A 25942-nucleotide genomic window follows, 5' to 3' on the forward strand; every position below is an offset into this window, starting at 1 on the left:
TGGGGCTGGGTCTCAGACTCCGAATGGTCTCACTTCCAAGACCACACTTCTAACCTCATCGCAAAGTGCCTCTCTTTTTCTCTGCCAACATCGCAAAGAAGCCAATGGCCCTCAGTCTTTTGTTAGATGTGAAAAGAAAACAATAATAACTAGGGCTTTTAAACAGCTCTGTTTCTTGTGTAAGTTTTCACAGGTAGGTCTTGTAGTTGGTCTTCTTTTAGGATAGACCAGTATAAACGAGTATACCAGACATTCCAGGCAGATGGCTTAACTACATCACACTTCCATGTCTCCATGTTACAGTAAAGCTAACATTTCTTACGCCTTTCCTACTTTACATAAAATTATGAAGTTTAGGGATATGATGTCATCACTTGCACTTTGGACTTCTTGGAGAAGCAATTCTATATAAACACACAGTAGAAATGACAGAAAAACACCGTCAGTGTGGTATGTACACAATATAAAATGGACCAAGTTAATTCCTTAGAGCTTGGGACAAAAATAGCCCCTTAGTCTTGCATATCTATTTTTTAATCATGTTGCATATGCCTGTTCTGTGGCTTTCAAGAGCAGTCTGAAAGGGCACTGTGTCTGATAGAATGTGGATTGCAGCAAGAGTTTAGCATTCTTCTTTTAGAGGAAACACTGCAATCCAAGATCTGGCCTCTTTCCAGCTTTTGAAAAACCACAGGTCAAAACTTTGTTGCCATATGAGAGTGTTGCATAGAGGGACATTAGCTATGAATTTCTATATACTAGAGGCTATTCTGTCTTTTGTGGATAAAAAAAAATTAATCAATAATTAATCTAAAAAAGAAATGGAAAATTTTATTTGAGCCAACCTGAGGATTATAACCCAGGGGACAGTCTCTCAGAGAGCTCTGAGGACTGTTCTGAAGAGGTAAAGGGGGAGGCCAGTAAAGATGTGATTTTGGAGGAGGGAGTACGTGCAATCAAGCACGCATCTTGGTAGAGGTGACTGCTATTTGCGAGGAACAGGTACCTTAGTTAATGGTTTTAGTGCTCCTCTAAGTATGGGAAGATGCAAAAAACTAGATTCATAAAATTTTCTCCTGAAAATATCTAACTACCTGAGGGCCAGTTCTGTCAGTTTTCCCGCAGCACAAAATGCCTCATCCTGATCTTCGCCCTGAATTCCTTTCAGGGTGTTCTGCATAGGTCAACGACTGCAGTGGCCAATGACTTGTTCCTTGTAGAAATGGGTGGTGGGCAACATTCTTCATCTTACACTCCCTTCCCTTTTAGTCTTAATTTTGACCAAGGTTTAGGAGGCATTTCGTGACCACTTTGTCCCACGGCGCTAGGGATGCTCATTCCCAGGTCAGGCGAGGATTTGATTGATATACCACTCAATGTGCTATTACTGGGCTAGGCCCTGTTACCAGTAGCCAAAAGCCTCTGGATCACCTGTCTTATATTCCGTTATGGTCCAGGAAATGGTTCCCTCTTGTTGCTTCTTCCCACATCTAGAGTTACACTATTATAATCATTGATTTTGTAGAACTATATCTTTGGTCAGTAGTTTCAAGTCAACTAATCATTATTTATTTTATTGGAGGCTCAGTCACACATTTGATAATGCAAGAAACAATAATCCTGTACAATAGGCAGAATACAAGTAATATAGCTAGTAGCATTCACAAGGTCATAAGTATTTAAGTGAAGAGCTTCCATTAGGTGTGGCTCAGTATCTCCCTAGGTCATCTGACCAGTCTGCCAGTCTGCTCTGCATCAATAGCTGTCTTTAAGGGAAGTGACATATTGTTATTGTATGTAAAGTTCACTAAAGACGTCTGCAGGTACAAGGTGAGTGGTGGGTCACTGTGACCCCTTAAGGATTGACAAAGGAATGTTATCTTCTAAGGAGTTACGTGGCTGGCATCCAAAGAATAACTGACATTTATGGTTGAGCAGGTATTTCTGCCATTGGGGAGTCTAGCTAATGCAGAATGCAGATGCACAATGAACGGTAGAGGGGAGGGAGGAGGCCAAAGGACAGAGAAGAAGGTTTATGCTTAAAGTTTTCTTGGCTTAAAATATGAATTTTATGTCATCTCTTTTATGAAAGATCCAAGAGCCTCTTATAATGACTCAAAAATAATAATAAGGTCACTCTTTTTTCCAGAGTTACCAAAGTGGGCCACCATCTCAGAGTAGGAAATGAAAGGGGCCAGTATGAGATCCAAGTAGTTTTAAAAGGCATGAAGGATATGAAAGTACTTAACACTACTGAACTGTATATTTTTTAAAATGGTTAAGGTGGTTAATTTTATATTATGCATATTTTACCACAATTAAAATGTCTTAAATTTTGTTATGTGTATTTAGCAAAGCAAATTTTATTTTTATTGTTACTTTTTGGTTTGATTTCAGTTTTTTATTTTTTTAAAGGATAGTTACCTTTTTAAAATATTTATTTATTTATTTATTTATTTTTGGCTGTGTTGGGTCTTCGTTGCTGCGCGCAGGCTTTCTCTAGCTGTGGCGAGTGGTGGCTACTCTTCCTTGCGGTGCGCGAGCTTCTCAATGCAGTGGCTTCTCTTGTTGTGGAGCACGGGCTCTAGGTGGGTGGGCTTCAGTAGTTGTGGCACGTGGCCTCAGTAGTTGTGGCACATAGGCTTAGTTGCTCCGTGGCATGTGGGATCTTCCCAGACCAGGGCTCCGAACCCGTGTCCCCTGCATTGGCAGGCGGATTCTTAACCGCTGAGCCACCTGGGAAGCCCGATCTCAATTTTTTAAATTGAAGTATAGTTGATTTACAATATTACATTAGTTTCAGGTGTACAGCATAGTGATTCAGTATTTTTGAAGAATATATTCTAAGTTATTACAAGATAATGGCTATAATTCCTTGTGCTATACAGTATATGCTCGTTGCTTATCTATTTTATACACAGTAGTTTGAATCTCTTAATCCCATAGGCCTATCTTGCCCCTCCTCTTCAGTAACAAGTTTATTTTCTATACCTGTGAATCTGTTTCTGTTTTACTTATACATTTGTTTGTATTATTTTTTAGATTCCACATATAAGTGATTTCATACAGTATATAATGGAAAAGTGCCAGGTTTCAACAGACAAGAATTGGGCCTGCCTGTCTCAGCAGAGTCATGAAATGAATTAAATGAATCTCCTAGAATAGCGCTGGTGTGGACCATCCTCCCAGGATCTGATGGGCCTCTCTTTTTTTCCAGATAATGAAGACTGCTTTTTTAACAGAAAAGCCAATTTGATTTGTTAATTGACGTGGCGCAGCATGCGGGATCTTAATTCCGAGCGCCCTGCAGTGGAAGTGCGGAGACTTAACTCCTGGACCGCCAGGGAAGTACCGATGCTCCTATATCTTAAGTGTATTTTTCTTATGGACAGCATTGTGGGTGGGGAGGGCAAGTCTGGGACCAAATGTGGAATTTCCTCTCCTGACCACCCCGCCCCCCTTGTATAAGTAGGTCACTGCTATCGGTACCCGCTAGAAGAGACAGGAGTATAGAAGTGGGCGCTAGCATGTCAGTATCAGAGGTGCGTTCCCGTGGTGCATAAGTCCTTCGGGGGTGTGAAAGTGTGTCTGCAATAGCCCTCCTGGGTGTGTCAAAACATGATTTCATAGGCAGAATGACGCTTAATGTGCAGATTCGGGTGGTGAGAGTAGATTGAATTCTTAAGATAAAAGATGAAGTTTGTTGTTTGTTCCCCCTCCCGAAAGACTTCGGCAGTGCCTCCCTGGGGTAGGTCTTGGAAAGAACAGGACAGCGGTAGACTAGTCTCTTTTTCTCCCGTCCCCTTGGGCCTTTAGCCGCCGAAAGGGGGCTGTGCGGACCTAACACCGGGCTGGAAGGAAGAGGCGTAAGTCAACTTCCTCGCCGGCGTTACCCGCGGCGGCTGTGGGCGCGCGGGTCTGCGCATCCCGCCCCCGGGTCGGGAAGGGGCGGAGCCGGGCGGAGCCCGCCCCCCGCGGTCCCCTCTTCCCTGCTGCTCCACTGAGAAGCGCCGGCCTCAGTCTCTGCAGCCTGCAGGAAGCTGGGAGCCGGGACCCGGGGCCGGGAGTGCGGGCTGGGCTGCGTGCACGGGCTCGGCCGCCGCTGCCGGTGAGTCCCGGGGCGGGCGGCGCGGAGCGGGGCGGGAGGCGCGTCAGGACCGGGCTGTGAGGAGACCCCGGGCGCAAGCTCGGGGATGTCAGGCTCGCGACGTTGGGGAGCCCCAGACCCCAGCCCGGAGGAGCGTCGCGATGTGGAGAAACCCGAGCCCGGGGGCGGGGAGTCAGTGCTCCGGGGTTGGGGAGTCCGGGAGCCCTGAGGGCGAGGCGGCGGTTCAGGAGGGCGAAGTTGGGGCGTCCCGAAGCCCGAGCCTGGAGGACTGAGCGGTCAGGATCCTGACGTTGGAGAGGTCCGGAGGGTTGCGGAATGAGGGGTGCCCTGTCGGCATTCTTGGGGCGCCCTCCTCCGGGCGGAGGGGAGCAGAACCCGGGAAGGGAGTGCGGAGAGAGGAAGCCCGAGGCGGGCGGGGCGGGAGGGGAGCCCGAGGGAGGGGAGCCCCGGAAAGCGCAGGGTGGGGCGAGGCGAGTGGCTTCTCCGGGGAAAGATGGAGGGGGCTTCTCCGAGAGGGCGGGCGCGGGAAGCGGAGTCGTGCGGGGAGCCTGGGGTTCTGTTCTGGAGGATAGGGGGTTGGAGGGCCGGAACGCCGCGGCGGGGGTCCGAGGTGGCGGGCTGAGGGGTGCGTCAGGGACTCAGGGAACATCTCGGCCTAGGCGACGCAACCCCCTCGGTGGAATGGGGTCATGGCAATCTCGAGAGGGCACCCACTCGAGAGAGCAAGACGGGCCACCCCAGACGGGCGCAGGTTGGGACCCCGCACCAAGCGAGCTCGGGGAGTGTTGGAACCTTGGGCGGGGGGACCGGGGAGGGGCGAACCTCGCTGACCCCACGCGGGCACCGCAGCGCCCTGTGCGTCTGGGGGCCCTCAGGCACAGACTCACAAAAGGGAGACCCGTGGGCCGGGCGGGCTTTTGGTTGTATCTCGTATTTCTGAGCTGGGTTAGAAGTGATTTTGCCCCGGGATCCGATGAGAAGAGTCTTGGCTTAAAAGAATAGTTCTGGAGTGAGTTTTCAAATGTACAGGTAAGCTCTACGTGTGTGTGTGTAATTTTTAGATGCACATGTGCTACTTGCTGCCCCCTCTCCTGTACTTTTGAGAGGCTGATTCTGAGTAAAAACTGGAAGAAAATCAGGAAGGCGCTCTCATGCACACATGCACACCCGAACCGCCCACAAATGCATTGCATTCCTCAGCCGAGTAAACACGAGGAGTGTTGTACAGTTTTGGATTGTTTCTTTTGGCGAGGGCTCCCTTTACTGGCGTTAATAGGAGTTACCTGCACGGAAGGTGGACTGCCCTTGACTGCCCTCTTAGGATGTGCACAGCCTATACCCACCCCTGAGCTGCTACACCCTTGAACAAGTCACCCGGCAGGGCACTAGGCGGCTTAGGACCTCGGTGGGTGGGCATTCTAAAGTCTTTCTGAAGATAAACAAACGACCCGTACCCTGTCTGGTTTGTTTTTTTCTGTTGTTTGTCTTGGGTGCCTGGCTCCCTTTAATTAGTTAAATAATAATGACATCTTATATTAACATATCCTGTATGGTTAATTATGTGTTGTAATTAGTTTAATTATTTGATATAACAGCTAATTCTGGAAGACCCAGGGCCCTGGGAATCCTGTTAAGTGGATTTCTCCCTTAGAAGGTTCCTGGGCTTTAAGGGGCAGTGGGTGAGAGATGCCTTCCACTCTCTTTCTTTTCTGCTGTAGATATAGGTCCATCTTCTGATGCACACTGAGATTTGGTCCTTCCTGGGAGGACCAAAGATTTTTGGCAACTAGCATATGTTGGGCCTTTTTTTTTTTTTTCCCCTTCATGAAAAGGAAAGCTCTTCAGTAATTATGCAAGTTAATGGAAGAGTGATCTATTCATTTCACAGGTATCATTTCAGGACAAGCTTTTCTTTTTTTTTCACCAAGGGGTGGTCAGAACCTTGAACCAAAATCTGCATTATTATTATTGCGTTAGTGTATTTGTCCACTTGGATGTAGAGCTAGCTGATTCTTCCAATTCTTTATCCAAATGTTAGGGTAAATACGCCAGTATTTATACATTCAAATAAATGCACGTTTCTCCCCTTCAGAAGCCTCGGCTTGGCCAGCTGTGGACTAATTCTACTGCTGCTGTCATTGCTGAGAATAATTTTGGAGCTCCTGCTTGGGAGTTGCCTTCAGAGCTGGCAACACGTTGACTGAATTGCCTCTGTGATGGCAAACCTTCTGAAGCTGGGAAACAGCCAAACACTGTGTGGAGCCAGCTGTGGTGGAGAATCGAGGTTGTAATAGGAAGTATGTCCATTAAGGTAATGAAAGTCTTCTTGAAGGACTAGCAGGTCTACAGGGGTCATCTGGTAAAGAGTATATGTATGTGTTTAGGATTGTAAAGTAGTTGCTTTGAAATGCAACCTTCATTTGTATGTTTGTGCTCTGGTATGTGTGTAAAAAACTGGCCCTGTAGTACCTTGCTATACATTATGGCTTATTGGGCTGGAGAAAATAAGCCTTTCTTTTCCCCTTCCATGTACTCTTTACCAGGCAGTTTCCATCCCTTTGCATTTTTACAGAAAGCAAGATGAACAAAAGACTTGTTTTTTCAGAAAAAAATGTGGTCAGAAAGTCACTTACCCCATGGGTCATTAATGACTGGTATCTGAGTTTTTATGTGAAAGAATCTATATAGAACCAAGCGGAAGAGAATGATTTCTGAAAATCCATTTCAGTTTTGGGATTCCATAGCACACAGCGTGAAAAATTAACATATCCTTTTTCTGCCATTGGTTCTATAAATTCCCAATTTTTTTTCAGGTTAACCCAAAGCTTCATATAGCCATGGCTTGAATCTTGATTTAGCTGTGATCTTGGACAAGTTATTCATCTCTTTTGGCCTCAGTTTTTCTACCCTAACATGAAGATATAATGAGTAGGTACCTCGTGGGACTGTGATGAAAATGAAATAAGATTATGCATATAGAAGCCTGAGATCAGTGCCTCATACATAAAAGTCTTGCTCTTTGTGTTATTAATAGTGCTTATTGATAGTTTTGTATTAAAATTCCTTTTAAGCCATGTAGAAATTTATCATTTCCAAGTAATGACATTCCCTTTGGCTGGGCTTTGCAAATGAACATGTCAGTGAGAACACCTGGTTTTTACTCTCCTAGCCTCTCAGGAATTTTTAAAGAGTCACCGTTACTGCAACCAGAGCTAGCTACTTTATTTTGAATTCTGATATCTTAAAAAATGAACAGTCCTGTTTTGATTGTGTGTTAGGTATAAGAGTTTGGTCAAAAGCTGAAGGAAAATTGTTTAAAAGCTTCTCCTATAATTTTTTCCCTTGATCCAATAAAATATTATTCTAACGACATAGCTGTAGTTTTCTTGGCATATATTGAAAGGGGTGATTCTGGGGAACATTTGTTTCAGTTAAACTGGAGTTTTGTTCTGCTTTTCTTAAATGATAGGAAGGAAGAACCTGGCACTATGTTCTCAGCTCTTCCATAAATATCGACTTAAATTTTTTGCAGATTTATGAATTTTATTAAAAATATTTGCAAACAAATTTTATCATAATTTTTAATCAAATGGTTCGGGGTTACTATGAAATAAGAGGTTTCATGAAATGTTTGACTTTTAGTGAGAGTTCTCTGCATTTCAGCGAAGTTTGCTCAGGGGACAGGTATAAGAAACAGATTTCTTCCTCCAGAAGTTCACATAATGTGCTCTCTTAGGACAATGCATTAGCAAGAGTTTTTTTTCTCCTAATGGCTTATAGGGCTAAGGATTAATATGGATTTCACTGCATGTTCTTTTCCCTCAATTACTTGGAGAAGGTTAAATATATAGATCTCTCAATAGTGTTCATATTTTTTGACGTGGATTAGATCCTGCTATGCACTCAGATGCCATAGAAGGAGATAAGAGCTCTAAAAATATTTAGTGAATTGTAAAGTGATGCACAGTCTGCCTTCCCTGTGGGGGCTGGAGTGGGGGGGGCACTCTGCATCCTCAGATTCAACCAACTGTGGATGGAAATGTCAACAAAAAAATTAATCCATAGTAGGGGATATATGTATATGTAAGCTGATTCACTTTGTTATAAAGCAGAAACTAACACACCATTGTAAAGCAATTATACTCCAATAAAGATGTTAAAAAAAATTAATCCATAGTCAATCCGAGAAAGAAATGGAAAATTTTATTTGAGCCAACCTGAGGATTATAACCCAGGGGACAGTCTCTCAGAGAGCTCTGAGGACTGTTCTGAAGAGGTAAAGGGGGAGGCCAGTACAGGTGTGATTTTGGAGAAGGGAGTACGTGCAACCAAGCACGCATCTTGGTAGAGGTGACTGCTATTTGCGAGGAACAGGTACCTCAGTTAATGGTTTTAGTGCTCCTCTAAGTATGGGGAGATGCAAAAAACTAGATTCATAAAATTTTCTCCTGAAAATATCTAACTACCTGAGGGCCAGTTCTGTCAGTTTTCCCGCAGCACAAAATGCCTCATCCTGATCTTCGCCCTGAATCCCTCTCAGGGGGTACTACGTAGGTCAGCGACCGCAGTGGCCAGTGACTTGATCCTTGTAGAAATGGATGGTGGCAACATTTTTCATCTTACAATCCCTTCCCTTTTAGTCTTAGTTTCAGTCAAGGTTTGAGAGGCATTTCGTGACCATTTTGTCCCACAGCGCTAGGGATGCTCATTCCCAGTTCAGGCGAGGATTTGGTTGATAAGCCACTCAATGTGCTATTACTGGACTAGGCCCTGTTACCAGTAGCCAAAAGCCTCTGGATCACCTGTCTTATATTCCGTTATGGTCCAGGAAATGGTTCCATCTTGTTGCTTCTTCCCACATCTAGAGTTACACTATTATAATCATTGATTTTGTAGAACTATATCTTTGATCAGTCGTTTCAAGTCGACTAATCATCATTAATTTTATTGGAGGCTCAGGCACACATTTGGTCATGCAAGAAAATAATCCTGTACAATAGGCAGAATACAAGTAATATAGCTAGAAGCATTAATGAGGTCATAAGCAAGTATTTAAGTGAAGAGCTTTCATTAGGTGTGGCCCAGTATCTCCCCAGGTCATCTCATCAGTCTGTTCTGCATTAATCGCTATCTTTAAGGGAAATGATATATTGGTATTGTACATAAAGCTCACTAAGGATGTCTGCAAGTATAAGGTGAGGGTGTGTTATTATGACCCCTTAAGGATTGACAAAGGAATGTTATCTTCTAAAGAGTTATGTGGCAGTCAGAAGAACAATTGATCTTTATGTTTGAACAGGTGTTTCTGCCACTGGGGAGTCTGGTTAATGCATAATGCAGATGCACAATGCACGGTAAAGGGGAGAGAGGAGGCCAAAGGACAGAGAAAAATTTCATGTTTAAAATTTTCTTGTCTTGCCTTAAACTGTGATTTGAAATAAACATCAGAGAATATTTAGGAAAAAATTCCAGAAAATTCCAAAAAACAAAACTTGAATTTGCCATGCGCAGGCAACTACTTACATAGCATTTACTTTACATAGCATCTACATTGTATTTACAATTATTTTCATAACATTTACATTGTATTAGGTGTTATAAGTAATCTAGAGATGCTTTAAAGTATATGGGAGAATGTAAGTTGGTTACATGCAAATACTATGCCATTGTATATAATGGACTTGAGCATCCACAGATTTTGGTATCTGAGGAGGGTCCTGGAACCAATCCCCCACAGATACTGAGGGATCACTGTATAACCATAGTATTGGGGGCTATTATTGTTGTTCCATACTTTCCCAGAGTGTTCTGATTATCACCTCCATAGCGGTATTTGGCCCTTGTTCTATCTGTCTTCTGAATGGTGGTTTACACCCAGAAAACAATACAGCAGCATGGTTTAGACTAGAGCAGTGGTTCTTAATAAAGAGCAGGGGCTGTGTTTTTGCATCCCCCCGCCCCCCAACCCACCAGGACATTTGGCAATGTCTGTAGATGTTTTTGATTTTCACAGCTGGGAAGAGGAGAGATGTTACTGGCATCTAATGGGTAGAGGCCAGAGATTCTGCTAGGTATAGTATAATGCACAGGACATCCCCTTACAACAAAGAATTTTCCAGCCCCAAATGTCAGTAGTGCTGAGAGACCCTGGACTAGAGCAAGGGACCTGGAGTGGGGACCAACCTGTGTTAGCATCCTGGAACAACCCTGGGTGAGTTCCTTAACCTGAGTGTCTATAAAATGCAAGTCTGAAGTGCTATTGTGGAATTAGGTGAGATAGTGTGTATAAAGTACTTAGCTCACAGAGGTGCCCCGTAAATGGTAACTCTTAGTTTTATGTCTCGTTGGTAAATCCAGGGACTATGCTTTAAATAGACAGCTTTGGCTTTTGAACCCATTGTGTACAGAACCAAGTCAGGTTTCATTTTTCTTTTTTTATAAATTTATTTATTTATTTATCTTTGGCTGTGTTGGGTCTTTGTTGCTGCGCGCGGGCTTTCTTTAGTTTCAGCGAGCAGGGGCTACTCTTCGTTGCAGTGTGCAAGCTTCTTATTGCCGTGGCTTCTCTTGTTTTGGAGCACCAGCTCTAGGCGTGTGGGCTCAGTAGTCGTGGCTCGCAGGCTTTAGAGCGCAGGCTCAGTAGTTGTGGCACACGGGCTTAGTTGCTCCGCGGCATATGGGATCTTCCCAGACCAGGGCTCTAACCCGTGACCGCTGCATTGGCAAATGGATTCTCAACCACTGCGCCACTGGGGAAGTCCTGCTGGACAGTTTTCAAAGTGCTTTTATATACCTTGTCAAATACAACTTTTGCAACCACCCTGTGAGGCATGGAAGGCAGATATCATATTCATTTTTTTTTTTTTTACAGATGAAGGAAACTTGGGGCTGGAGATGGTAAGGAATTTGTCAAAGTCACAATGAGAAAAGGGCAAAAACAGGGACTCAAACCCAGGTTGAGTAGCTTCCAATTACTGCTACAGGGCTCCATCCACCATACCTTTCTGTCTCTTCTGATGTAGATGGAGCATGAACTTGATGCAACTTCAAATAATACATCAAAATAATAACTACTGACTGAACATCTACTGATGTCAGGAAATGTACAGTTGACCCTTGAGCAACCTGGGGGTTAGGAGTGCCAACCTTATGTGTGGCCTGGGTAGTCCTGGCTGAGAAGGAACCTGAACAGTGACCCTGTGGAGTGAGATTTGATGGACTTCTGGGAAGTGGTCTGAGACGCAAAGGATATCTTGTTCGTTCATTCGTTTGTTTGTTCATTCATTCATCAGTATTAAGGGCTTATCAGGGCCAGGGTCTTTGCTGAACACGGGGTAAAGATGGAATGTTGAACCCAAATGCAGCCCCTGCCCCTACAGAGGTGACAGTTTGGAGTTGAGTTGTAGGGAGGATGTTTTGCTTCAGAGGTAGGTGGGGAAAGGATTCCTCAAGGCTTTTTCATACCTGTACACAGAGCTGAAGTGAAGCTCAGGCCATGTGTAAGTAGAAGGTGCTGGTTGGCTGTACTCAGGAGCTTAGAGTGGAAGAATAAGACCTCATGTTATGGGGATATATGTATATGTATAGCTGATTCACTTTGTTATAAAGCAGAAGCTAACACACCATTGTAAAGCAATTATACTCCAATAAAGAAGCTTAAAAATAAATTAATTAATTAAAAAAGGAAAAAAAGACCTCATGTTATCCCACAGGACATTCAGAACCCCACTTTCCCAAAGGTGGGGAACCGCCCTCTGCTGGAAGTCACCTGGGTTGGACGATCAGGTTGAGTTAAGCCTGGGGCTTAGGGGGAAGTCTTTCGTCCTCAGCGTGGCTGGAAGGGTACAAGCTCCAAGCCATCTAGATTGCTAATAAACTGACCCTGTTGTCTTATATGACGAAGACTCCATACTGTAGCAGAGCAGGGCTTGTTGAATGAGTGAATTAATAATAATTATAATAAATGTTAGTCTATGATAGAGGTAATGGGAGACTTCAAGATTTCGAGACGAACACACCCAGAGAAGAACCGAGCTCTCCCCCTTTTCCAGGCTGAGCTGGTTCCTAGGACTGTAAGAACCTAAAGGAGATCAGAGCTAGGGTTATTGATTTAAGAGGTTTTTGTTGGTCTTGAGAGACTAGCATTAAGGGCAGTGACATTTATCTGCTTAGGGTGATGTAGTCCAAGAATAAGAAAAGCGGGGCTTCCCTGGTGGCACAGTGGTTGAGAATCTGCCTGCTAATGCAGGGGACACAGGTTCGAGCCCTGGTCTAGGAAGATCCCACATGCCACGGAGCAACTAAGCCCGTGAGCCACAGCTACTGAGCCTGCGCATCTGGAGCCTGTGCTCCGCAACAAGAGAGGCCGCGACAGTGAGAGGCCTGCGCACCGCGATGAAGAGTGGCCCCCGCTCCCCGCAACTAGAGAAAACCCTCACACAGAAACGAAGACCCAACACAGCCAAAAATAAAAATAAAAAAAAAAAAAAAAAAAAGAATAAGAAAAGCAAAGAAGAAAAAAAAAACCTCAATTCTTAAGGAATAGATAATTTGTTGCTTTTCACCAGTAGCTTGAAACTATGTATTTGCCCTATTCTTGCACCTGCTCTTTGGAGTCTGAGAGAATTTCCCAAGAGGTTCAAGATAAGTCTACAGTCTAGAAACTGGAGAAGGACTACCCTTACCCAAACCACTTGAAAATGGAATGAAAATACACATACTCTGCTGAATATTGCCTGTAGATCGTACTTTTGTGAGAAATGAAACTTTGTTGGTGAAAACTATCTTCTCATTTTCCTTTTAGACTCAAAGTGGTTGTATAAAATACGGAAGAAAAAGGAGGAGGATGTAAAATCAATGATGAGTGTAGTGGCTCTTGAATTAGAAAATTTATATTCTCCCTGGTGTATTTCACTCCGTCCAAAGAATTCATTCCAGGAGTCTCATCTTAGCTTTTCTATTCCTGCACTTAAGCAAGACAAGGGCATCAATATTGTTCTCTTGAGTTGCCAGGAAGCCTGGGCACTTTATAAAGTAGCATTAGTCAGTTTCATGCATGGGCTAATGCTTGGGTTGGAACTGGCTGCAGTGGTAGAATGTCACCCAAACAGACAGGTTCAGGTAAAGCACCAAGAATTTCACTGAAACTGGGCAGCATTTCAGGCAGGTAGAAACTGATTCATCAAATCTCATTGTGGCGAAGAGGTTCAGGTTAATTCATGAAGTATGTGCACAATTTTGTCCCACGAAAGAAAAAAAATAAACTATTTATAATTATGTGGCTGTGATATATGTCTTATGGCCTGGAGGACCATCGTGTCTAGATATATTGACCTAATTCCAAAGGGGTTAATGATTATACACCCATGTGTGCATGAAGGCATACAGAAACATAAAATACCTACTATGTATTGAACAATTCCTGTGTGCCAGGCATTGTGCAATGCACTTTTTTTTTTTTTTTTTTTAAACCTTGTCTCTACTACCCGAAACAAGTTTAGGAGAGAGAGATCCCAGTTTACCAATGAGAAAAAGAAATGAAGTGGCTTGCTCAAGGCCGCTACAGTTAGTAAGTGTCAGAGCTGGTTACAGATTGCTCATTTCTGAGAGGGCCTGGGGCAGATGAGTTTGGGTTCAATAAAGGGCTCCCTTACAATGCATCTGTAACCTGGAATGGGTCCAGGGTGGGATTTCCTGTCCGCCCAGCTTATCACCCTATTTAGGGGATTCCAGAAGCTCGGAGTTGCTAAATTTATATATGTGGTTCCCTGAACCTATTGAAAGCATAGGCTCAGTGGGGCAGGGGCTGGGGGTAGTGCGTTGAGCCCGTCTTCAGGATTTCATATGCCTACAAAACCACATACTGTATATGTGTGTCAAACAGCTGCACAGACCATTAAAACTTTAAAGTCCTTTGCTTTAGGCTGGGGTGATAGTAGCTTCATTTGGAGCCACCTGCCAGCTCATCTAAACTCTGGCCTGTGATTAGGTGTATCTGGCTGAAAGATACAGAGTAATGAATCATTTAATGGATGTGGTTGATTTAGAAAACTTTCAAAGCATGGAGAACTTATAATAATCACTTTAAAACAGGTTTCATGGGACTTCCCTGGTGGTCCAGTCTTAAGACCCTGCGCTTCCACTGCTGGGGGCACAGGTTTGACCTCTGGTCAGGGAACTAAGATCCTACATGCCTCACAGTTTGGCAAAAAAAAAAAAAACAACCCAAAAAACAGGTTTGATGATGAAAAGATTGGGCAATAATGGATGGCCTAGAGTGACAGTGAAGTTCTCAGTTGCAACTCCCTGACCCCCCATCTTGCTGGCCCCAGAGCCAACTCATGTCTCTAGAGAGGCAAGCTGTGATCCCGGTTCCTTTTGAACCTAGAAATGACAGCTTCAAGACCCTCTCTGATCTAGGACAGATTGCATTAGTTGAGCACATGTTGTGTGCTAGCAGTTTTACCTGTATTATCTTCTCTCTTTCTCTTAAACTTTCTATTATAGAATATTTCAGACAGACAGAGGTGGACAGAATAGTAGAATACACCTCCACGTGCCCATCCCCAGCTTCAACAACTACCAACTCATGGCCAACTTCTCTACATACACCTTACCTCTAAATGATTTTTTTTTTTTTTTGCGGTATGCGGGCCTCTCACTGTTGTGGCCTCTCCCCTTGCGGAGCACAGGCTCTGGATGCACAGGCTCAGCGGCCGTGGCTCACGGGCCTAGCCACTCTGCGGCATGTGGGATCTTCCCGGACCGGGGCACGAACCCGTGTTCCCTGCATCGGCAGGCGGACTCTCAACCACTGCGCCACCAGGGAAGCCCCCTCCAAATGATTCTGAAGCAAACCCAAGCCACCATTTCCCAATGATTTGGGAGCATTTCAGAATGCATTTCTAAAAGATGAGGGCTCTTTTATCATAATTCTTTAAACATGACAACAACTCTCTTAGGTACCACTATATCCTTATTTTATAGGTAAAGACAGTGAGACACAAGGAGGTTAAATTATTTGCCCAAGGTCATCCAAGGTGGAGTCAGGATTCAAACCCAAGTTGCCTAACTCCAAAGCCTGTCCTGTTAACCACCACATTCTGTTAAGGTAGCCATTAGACCCCTCTGCTCTAGCTAATCCTACACTGTGGAATTGGATCCTGGAAGCAGGAAAATAAACTCCCAGGAACAACACTATTGATTTCTGTGAATTCAACCACCCAATCATGGCTGCAAGCAGGGTCTATTTAGGTACACAGGGCTAGAATGGCCGTGAAAGTCTTAGACTTGTCATCTCGAGGAATGAAAGGACTGGCCTGAAATATTAATGGATCCTCTTTGGGCAGCAAATCTGACAAAGCAGTCAAACCCTTATCGTGCTAGTGTTTGAAAGGGTGGAGAGAAACCCACAATGAAAAGGACTTCACAGAGAATATGACTGTCATTGTGCTCTGGCTGCCAAGGGAAGTAAAAGGTTTCTTTTAAAATGAATTTTCCTCTGGTTTTCTCTCTTGGCAGAAGGAATCATAGTCTTCCCACTGAGTCTTTTCAGTTCGTTTCTAGCACAGCTAATTGTGTTTATTTGTCTCCAGAATCACATGTCTGCCTCCTCTCCCTTGCCTTTTCTTAAGGTATCTTGCCTGCTGTGTACTACGGTTGCTGCCAAAAACGTTCCCCTCACCTGGGAGCAGTTGGCTGACAACACAGAGTAGATGTTGGGAGGCCACCTGTCTCTCCAGAGATCTGACCTGGCCTCAGGCGTCCAAGCCCACCTCAGGGGAGAGGGAGAGAGATTATATAAGCTGGTGGGGAAAGGAACCGTGTCATTTGCCTTATGGCTACCCTTTTGGCCCATCAGGGTTAAGAACAGAGCAGAAAACACGTGAGTACTATTGATTGATCAGGAGCTTTGCTAGTTCAAGAAATTGATTCTCCATTTTTTCCTATCAAAACAAGCATCACACTGACTTTTCTGTGTAATACTTTTCCTTTGGCTTTGGGAATCGCTGACTTTTAAGTGATTCTCAAACCTCAGTTTCTTTTCTTACCCCCTTTCCCATGAAGTCCAATCACAGAAGCCATGTAATCACTGGAGGACTACCCAGCCCTTCTTTTTTTTTTTTTTTTTTTGCGGTACACGGGCCTCTCGCTGTTGTGGCCTCTCCGGTTGCGGAGCACAGGCTCCGGACGCGCAGGCTCAGTGGCCATGGCTCACAGGCGGGCCCAGCCGCTCCGCGGCATGTGGGATCTTCCCGGACCGGGGCACGAACCCGCGTCCCCTGTATCGGCAGGCGGACTCTCAACCACTGCGCCACCAGGGAAGCCCTATCCAGCCCTTCTTAATCCTGTCGCCTGTGAAGCACTAAATGGTGGCCTTTGTCAGGGTGCAGGTGAGGACGAGCCTAGAAATTCCACCTTTGACTCTCTCTGGGAACACCATGAGACCACTTTATCAGACGGTAACAATCTCTGGGTCCGTGAGGACCTCAGCCTGTGTCTTTTTCAGGGAACATCTATTTTCCTTAAACCTTTGCTGTTGCAAATCTTCGAAATTATTTATTTGTTTGTTTGTTTGTTTGTTTTAGCTGCGCCAGGTCTTAGTTGTGGCACGTGGGATTTTTTTTTTTTTAAGTTGCGGCATGCGGACTTCTTAGTTGCAGCATGCGGGTTTCTTAGTTGGAGCATGCATGTGGGATCTAGTTCCCCGACCAGGGATCAAACCTGGGCCCCACATTGGGAGCACAGAGTCTTACCCACTGGACCACCAGGGAAGTCCCTGAAATAATTTTTTATGATTGCTGTGACTTCTACTTTTTGAAAACTAAGGAAAACAGTAGACTGTGAGTTGCTAGCTCTTCATCATAGAGTCAGCTCAGGGATGGCAAATACATGACTTTGTGCCACGGCCCCCTTCTGAGCCTGGTGTCCCCCAGGAGCGGTGGCAGTCTTGTACATCGATCACAGCATCTTCTCTGGAGCTCGCCGGGGCCTGAATGCCTCTCAGTGTGGGACCCCAGGAAGCCAGTTACCAAGAGTGTGGCCTAGGGTTGACCCCTCTGTGCCCTTTCCTAAGTAAGTGGTCTTTAAAGCCCTTCCCACACTAAAATCTCTTGAGCCTTTCTGCCTGTGGTCACATTAGGTCCCTAACAGCAAGGGACCAGCTCTCTCCTCTTTCACCAAGAATCAGATTAAAGAGAGGGGATGTGTTACCACTCAAGCATGCTAAACCCTTTCTGGAAAGCAGATGATGGGGAAAATGTTTTAAACATTGATGGTTCACGGAGGAATTGAAGGTCGTGACTCTCCCTTTCCAACCCATAGTGGGTTTGTAGATTGGGTTTGTAATTTGGTTGGTGAGTCAGTAAGACTAATTAAAGTCATCCTTTTTATGGAGAACCAGAACGTTTAATGCCCAAGGGGAATATAAAGGAAATGGGAGCCCAAAGCCTGTTCTTTAGGAGTTCCTAATCTGGTAGAGCAGTTGTATTAAGCTGAATTTAGATTCAGTGTAGTTTAATGAGATGCAAGGAGGAGAAATTTAGTGCCTGGTTATAATTAACTCACTCTCAGCTGACTAACATCCTTTTGAAGACATCTGGAGGGCATTAAGATAATGCCTGTGAAGCAACAGGACTTCCTTGACAGAAGATGTTATAAGTATTTATGACCATATTATAGATAATGTACAGGGCTGTAAGGAATGGTTTGGGCCCGTCTGTAGTCACCAGAAATTGTTACCATCTGATAAGCTGGTCAGGCAGAAGCTGCAAGGGCTGCTGCAGGCCTGGCTGTCTCCAGGATGGTTAACAGGGGATGCCGAGCTGCTGTCTGGGAGGTTAAGATCAGGCTGGTGTGCATGAGTGTGGTTTTCTCTTGTTTTAATCAACGGTACATTCTTTTACAGGAAAATGTCAAGAAAAGTCTTTTCGCAAGAAAAGGCTCATTTTGGAGTGCCCTGACTTACCAGCAAGGACTGGCAGAGGTACTTCTTCCATTTCAGAAGTCTCAACAGTATAGTGAGGGCAGAGGAAGGGAGAGGGGGAAAACCGTACAGGGCAAAGAACGCATTAGATTGGCCAAGTATTCTAAAGGTATTTTTCAGAAAATCAGGTTAGATTTAGAATCCCTCTCCTAAGTGTGTACTTTTATCTAGCAATGCTTATCTGAAAATCCTACTTAAGCTGAAATCACTCCTGGCTTACTATTATTCTTTACTTTCTCCATCTTTTAGGACATCGTATAAAAATAAGCCAAAAAGCATCATTTGCTGTTGTTATTCAGGAACGTCCAAAGTATTTGACTTCTCCGGTGTGGATAAGTGGCCTGTGAGGCTGAAATAGCGAGCTGGGGAATAATCGCAACGTTTCAGTAGATACTACAATCCTCTGCGGGAGGGGGCGTTGGGGCAGCGGGACTGCAAGTACTGTGCTGACCTTGAATTTTTCTCGTAACAATAAGTGCTTGTCTCTTCCCAAGACCATATGATCTGCGGGACTTGCTGGAATAGCTTCTGGCTGGTACCGTGTCTTTTGTTTTCTACCGGCACCCTGGGACTTGAGAACGCACTCTTTGGAGTTTAAAATCATCTTATTTGAATGCTGACTCGATGGTGAGCTTATATAATTGGCTGTTAGACACCGAATAAGCTTAAAACTTGGAAGTGACACTTTTCGGACCTGTAGTCATCTTGTCTTAGGCTTGTAATGACATTCTTTTTTTTTTTTCCTTCAACTTTAATTCAGAAATATCAAATTGTTGGCCGTTAATATTCTCAGTTTACAGATGGTGCTACTGGTGCCAGAAGGATGGTGGTTTATTTTTAAGTATGTGATTCATTTAATTTGAGGAGAGTAGGACTTGGGCCTTCTGCCTTCCAGCTCACTTTACCTCCAAGATCAATACAACTTCAAAGAAGGAGAAGTTGTCTGTTTCTTAATGGTGTTTATAATGGCTGTGGCTTGTTGATATTAATGACCGTGTATCTACTTCAGGGTAGCTTTGATTAATCAAAGTCTTCAGTTAAACTAATATTTACTGACGTATTCTACTTTGAAGACAAAAACATCAAAACACAAGAAAATAAAGTCCTGTTAGAACTTTTATTTAAGAACAACTTCCCAGTAAATCCTTAGGTTCACCACAGGCACCGTCCAGTCTTCTTGACCATTGGTACCTCCATCATCCAAGCTGCGTCATGACCACTGACATCCAGAAGGAGATGAAGGACCTGGACAGTTCTGAATTATCAAAATTATCACTTACACATTTAGGAAAGTGAACTAATGCATTTTAGAATGATGTCCAATAAATGAGATTGGAACAGAAAGCACTTCCTGAATAGGGTAGACATTCAGGGCATGGCCTCTGGAGTGAGCCTACCTGGTTCTGGATTCTGGCTCCACTACTTCCTGTCTAGGTGACCTTGGGCAGGACACTTAACCTCTTTCCTCATCTGTACAATAGGTAGAAAGAATAAACCCCATGTCATAGAGTTGTGAGGAATGATTGTGAGTTAATAACATTCAAAGAACTTAGAACGGTGCCCGGCATAGAATAAGTGCTCCTTATACTGAGTTATTATAATAACTATTACTGGCGACCAGGTTAAGATGAGGGAAAAATATATCTCTGGTTTCTGACTTGAGCACCTGGCTGAAGCTATTTACTGAACAGAAACAAGGAACATGGGATAGAAATAGGTTTAGTGGAAGAAGCTCAATTCTCTCTGTGGGTTGTATTCATTTTGAGGTATCTTTGTTACAGCTGAGCAGAGATACCTTGTGGGCATTAAATAAGCCCCGTTCCATGTAATGACTAAGTTTTCTGTGTACTACGGGTTCTCTCCTTGGTTTTCTTATGGATTTCTTGTGAGCTGTCAAAAACAAATTAAATTCCAGGTGCTTCAGAATTTCCATCTGAATAATATTGAACATAATAATGGCACATAGTAGACTCAGCAAATGCTTTCAAAAGGTCCCTGGCAGTCCAGTGGTTAGGACTCCGCGCTTCCACTGCAGCGGGCCCGGGTTCGATCCCTGGTCAGGGAACTGAGATCCCACAAGCCTCATGGCTCAGCCAAAAAAAAAAATGTCCTAAGTAGCTTGGATAAAGGCTACACACACACACACACACACACACACACACACACACACACACACACACACACACACACACACACACGTATTTGACTACTCTAGGTACCTCATGTAAGTGGAATCATACAGCATTTGTCTTTTTGTGTCCGGCTTATTTCTCTTAGCATAATGTCCTCCAGGTTCATCCATGGAGGTTCATATATATATATATGATGGTCAAAGCCAAGATTGAGATTTTGACATAGAAACAAGGAAGGTAAAAGCCAGCATACTTTTAGTATGTCTTTCTTTCATTCATCCATTTGTTCACTCATTCTTACAATAAATGTTTACTGAGCACTTATAAGTCAAGTAATATTCTAGGTACCAGGGGATACATAAGTGAACAACCAGACAAAAATACCTCTGCTAATGGGGTTTATATTCTGGGCCAGCAGCAGGGCTAGGACAGACAATAAACTTAATAAATAAAAATAATATATTGGGCTTCCCTGGTGGCACAGTGGTTGAGAGTCCGCCTGCCAATGCAGGGGACACGGGTTCATGCCCTGGTCCAGGAAGATCCCACATGCCGCGGAGCAGCTGGGCCCGTGCGCCATGGCCGCTGAGCCTGTGCGTCTGGAGCCTGTGCTCCACAACGGGAGAGGCCACAACAGTGAGAGGCCTGTGTACTGCAAAAATAAATAAATAAATAAAATTAAAAAAAATAAAAATAATATATTAACCTCATACCCATTAGAGTGGCTACAGTCAATAGCCAGAAAATAATAAGTGTTGACAAGGATGCAGAGAAGTTGGAACTCTTGTGCACTATTGTGAGAATGTGAAATGGTGCAGTCACTGTGGAAAATGGTATGGCAGCTCCTCAAAAACTTAAAAAATAGAATTACCAATGATCCAGCAATTCCACTTCTGAATATATACCCATAAGAACTGAAAGCAGTTTTAAAGAAATACTTGCACACTTACGTTCATAGCAGTGTTATTCACAATAGTCTACAAGGTGGAAGCACCCTAAAGGTACATCAGTGGATGAGTATATACATATTCATATAGTATATACATACAATGAATATTATTCAGCCTTAAAAAGGAAGGATATTCTGACACATGGTCTACAACATGGATGAACCTGAAGGACGTTATGCTAAGTGAAATAAGTGAAATAAGACACAGAAAGACAAATGCTGTATGATTCCACTTATATGAGGTACCTGGAGTAGTCAAATTCATAGAGACAGAAAGTAGAAGGATGTTTGCCAGGGGCTGGAGGAAGTGGGAATTGGAGAATTGTTGTTTACTGGGTATAGAATTTCAGTTTTGCAAGATGAAGGGAGTTCTGGAGATGGATGTTGGTGATGGTTGCACAACAATGTGAATGTACTTAACACTACTGAACTGTACAGCTAAAAAGGGTTAAGATGGGAAATTTTATGTTAGGTGTATGTACCACAATTTTATAAAAAATATGAGAAAGACTATAATATATTAGGTCACAAGGTGAAAAGTATAATAGAAAACCAAAAAAAGAGTAAAGCAGAGTATCGGGGTTCTAGAGAGCTCGGGAGGGTGCAAATGCAGTATTAGATCAATAGGGCAGTGGGGAGGCCCCTTTCGACTGAAGAAAAACGCACAACCTAAAAGTTGCAAGTTAAGTTTTATTCAGGGGCCTCACTGAGGGCTGACTATAACCCAGGAGATAGCCTCTCAGACAGCTTTGAGGATCTGCTCTAAAGAGGTAAGGCAGGAGCCAGGATATATGGGTGTTTTTGCTCAAAACAAAACAAAACAAAACACGTAGTTGAACATCAAAATATCACTGCTAGTCACAAAAACCAGACATCTCAAGTTAATGATTTCAGTGTTTTTCTATCTATGGGAAGATACAAGAGTCTGGGCTCGTTGAAATCATTCCATAGATGTACATCTTAACTCTAGGGCCAGTATCCTGTTTCTCTCCACCCTGAATTCCCCTCAAGTCTCACTGTAGGGGTGGCTGCAGTGACTGACCGCTCGCTGGTGGGCAGCATTCATTGTTTACTGGAATGACAGGCAACATTTTTTGTCTGCACCTCCTTGAGAAGATGAGATTTGAGCAAGGCCTGGAAGGAGTTGTCTGTCTCTCGGCTGTGATTCCAGTCCGTGTCTAGATCGTCCAGGGCCCCCAGATGATGTGTGGCGAGGCCCGGGCAATGATCACGTGGTGTGTATCTGTAAAGTACACGAGCGGTGGGCAGCTGACGCAGAAACTGTGGACATGGGCATTTCAACTCAACTGGAAAAACAATCCAGGCACTCCGGTAGCACTTTGCACAGATTATAATCAGATGTCATCTGAGACTTGAGGTTATATTACAGTAAAGAGAAATGGTTGTTCTTATACTTGGCCCTTTCTACAGTCAACTCCATAACCTAGAAACAACAGTCAGGAGTTTGATTTTTTAATTACACCTAAGTTTGCATGTTGTCGTTTAGCCCATTTCCAATACATGTTTTAAACTCCATAAGACTAGGATTTTCGGGGCTTCAGCTAAGCTTTCTGTCAACCCAAAACTAGGCAGTGCAGCTCAAGAGTACTTACTTCTGTTTTTCTCTGTCTGGTAGGTCGTATGGCGTGGAATAGTGAGCTGCTCAGAAAAATCCTGTGATCTGTACATGTTACATTACTAATTTATGAGGCTGGTATAAAGAGGTATCAACTTACCATCATTTAAGCCACTACTTTGTACTCATGAAAAAAATTGAAAGAGGTTTGCAGCAGTGGACTCTTGAATTGATTTTTTTCACATCTCATTTTTTAACCTTTTCCATGTCTAATCAAAAAGAAGTACAGGGCTTCCCTGGTGGTGCAGTGGTTGAGAGTCCGCCTGCTGATGCAGGGGACACGGGTTCGTGCCCGGGTCCGGGAAGATCCCACATGCTGCGGAGCGGCTAGGCCCATGAGCCATGGCCACTGAGCCTGCGTGTCTGGAGCCTGTGCTCCGCAACGGGAGAGGCCACAACAGTGAGAGGCCCGCGTACCACAAAAAAAAAAAAAAGAAGAAGTACAATCAGCATGAATCTCTACTTTGGAATCAGGAAGAAATCCGTCACCATGCCCCCACCTCCACGGCACTGAACTTGGAGGGGAGATGAACATCTGTAGGTATCAGGCACCTTTGCCCCTTCACAACCCTGGCCCCAGGCGAGGATTCTGAAGCCACACCAGCAGCCACTGAAAACACACATGCTGTGTGCGACTCTCTCCCCAGACTAAAGTTGCACGATCATTGCTAAAGTTGCAGGGGTGAGGTGAAGGGAGGAGAAGCCTACTTCCTCTCTAAGTCCTGTCTACGCTGATGGCAATGAGCATAGGTTGACTGAAGAAGCACAGCACCAAGCTAAAAAATAGCCCCATCCTTACCACCCCCCCACCCGTGTTTTGGTAACACTCTTATCTGACCAATGTTTGCTTTTAGTTCTGAACAAAATTATTTTTACGCCACACAGCTTGTGAGATCTCTGTTCCCCGACCAGGTGTTGAACCCAGGTCACGGCAGTGAAAGCCCAGAATCCTAACCACTTGGCCACCAGGGAACTCCTTGAACAAAATTCTTATAAAATTTTTGGCATAAACGTGGTATCTTGGGAGCCTTGAAGAGAGGAGGAAGAATATTTTCCTTGATCTTTATGCACAAGCAGCTGCCTACAGGCATCTGGCCCTTGGTGGTTACCAAGCTGAGTATCCCCCTCTACATCCATTTTCTCCCAACACAGAGTGTGGCCGGTAGAGACAGGCTTCTCTTGGTGGTGAAATGGTAATTCATGGGAAGGTAGCACTCTTTAGGTGTATAGACCCTTTAGGTCTATACTGTTGTCATTAGATATAAGTCATTCCGTGGTGATAGCAGTACTTAGTAGCAAAAGAAGGAAGGAAAGCTCAGTGGACTCCACATTCATTCATTGAGGGTCTACTCTGGGCAAATCTACATGCCAGGCTCTAAGTTGGGGGGAGGGAATTTAATGCCACATGAGACAGTGCTTGCCCGTAAGGCCTGCTAGGGATATAGAAGTACCCAAACAACCACAGGACAAAGTTATATGTGATGACATCATTTTGTGACACAAACTTGCAGGTTGTAGGAAAAGGGATATTGCTTTGGGTAGATCGGAAGGCGTAGGGGAATCACCCTCTGAAAGGTGCCTTCAGGAATGGGTGAGGTTTTCTAAGGTAGAGATAGGGAGGAGGCCCTTCCAGGTAAAGGGAACAGCCTGGCCCAAGACCTGAAGGGGAATCCCCCTTCTAGACCCACAGCTACGAAGACCACACTGCAGCCTTGTTTGTCATAGCAAATACAGGAAATAACCTGCATGTCCGTACACAGGAGGATGGACAAATAAATTGGGGTATTTGGAAAATAGTCAGCAGAGAAAATGAATCAATTAGAGAATCATGTAGCAATTAATATGGAAAAAACACAAAACATTAAATGAAAGAAAGAAGGCTGCAGGAGGTTAGGTGCAAAATGTATATAAAGGTTAAAAATATCCAAAACAATATATATAGTTTATGGATTTTTATTTTTATTTATTTATTTTTAATTTTTAAAATTTATTTATTCATTTTTGGCTGCATTGGGTCTTCGTTGCTGCGTGCACGCTTTTCTCTAGTTGCCGCGAGCGGGGGCTCCTCTTCGTTGCAGTACACCGGCTTCTCATCTTGGTGGCTTCTCTTGTTGTGGAGCACGGGCTCTAGACGCATGGGCTGCAGTAGTTGTGGCTCGCGGGCACTAGAGCGCAGGCTCAGTAGTTGTGGCTCACGGGCTCAGTCGCTCCGCGGTATGTGGGATCTTCCCAGACCAGGGCTCGAACCCGTGTCCCCTGCATTGGCAGGCAGATTCTCAACCACTGTGCCACCAGGGAAGCCCGAGGTTTGATTTTTTGATTGCTTTTTATTTATTTTTTTTGGCTGTGCCGCTCAGCGTGTGGAATCTTAGTTCCCTGACCAGGGATGGAACCCACGCCCCCTGCAGTAGAAGTGTGAAGTCTTAACCACTGGACTGCCAGGTAAGTCCCAGCAGAGGTTTGGTTTTAAACACACAAAGCTTAAGATGCTGATGGGATCTCCAGATGGATAAAGTGAAGTCTTGTTGAGGTTAAAAGGCATGGATATGACATGGTCTCATAATGTTTGATGCCTTTTTATAGCAGTACACAGTACTGGTGAGGGAGACAGAAAAATTCGATGTCATCAGGGTGGGGCTGGGTGGCAGGCGTGGAGTGCTCCAGGGTAGAAGCAAAGGGGCTGGCACGTTGGGATGGCAGTGGGGCACGTGAAGCAGGTGAAGTAAGACAGAAGGGCTGGGGGTTCTGAGGAGCCTGGAACATGTGAGCTGGTGTGAGGAAATAGTCCAGGTGGAAATTAGGAGCATTGTGCTCAGGAAGGAGGAATGTCAAATCTGAGATCCTGGGGCTCGAGTAACCCCAAGTGAGAAACCACTAACTGCCTTGTTGCAAGCCGGGTTGTAACAGGATGGAGATGAAGACCAGAGAAGTGCGACGGTTCACAGCTGTTGGTCTGAACTGAATAATCAACTTTTCTGATGAAACTCGCCTGTGGAATAACTAAGGATTTTTAACCAGCTCAGCTACTGATCATGAGTTTCTCCTTCAAATTGTAGAAAAGGCCATAGTGGAGAGGGGTTCCCTTAGGAGAGCCTGCTGGAGTGTCCTAGGAGACGGCTCTGGACAACATAGC

At 44.3% G+C, this 25942-nt stretch overlaps 1 protein-coding gene across 7 annotated transcripts in view; it reads left to right on the plus strand.

Annotated features, from left to right (window-relative positions):
• The first annotated feature begins 3448 nt into the window (after positions 1–3448).
• The window catches only part of PAQR8 (progestin and adipoQ receptor family member 8), a 36007-nt gene continuing 13513 nt past the window's right edge, over positions 3449–25942 (plus strand). For 4 of the 7 annotated variants that reach the window (XM_082638034.1, XM_082638030.1, XM_082638033.1 and 1 more), the window contains exons 1-2: positions 3449–4108; positions 6201–6419. The gene's annotated coding sequence lies outside the window, so the exon portion shown is untranslated. Of the gene's footprint in view, positions 4109–6200; positions 6420–6921; positions 7037–25942 lie in introns of all 7 variants that reach the window. The other 3 variants (XM_082638032.1, XM_082638035.1, XM_082638031.1) reach the window with 3 other exon arrangements.

The sequence above is a fragment of the Mesoplodon mirus genome (genome assembly GCF_964341445.2).
Source record: "Mesoplodon mirus genome assembly, chromosome: 12".
In the NCBI taxonomy this organism is placed as follows: domain Eukaryota; kingdom Metazoa; phylum Chordata; class Mammalia; order Artiodactyla; family Ziphiidae; genus Mesoplodon; species Mesoplodon mirus.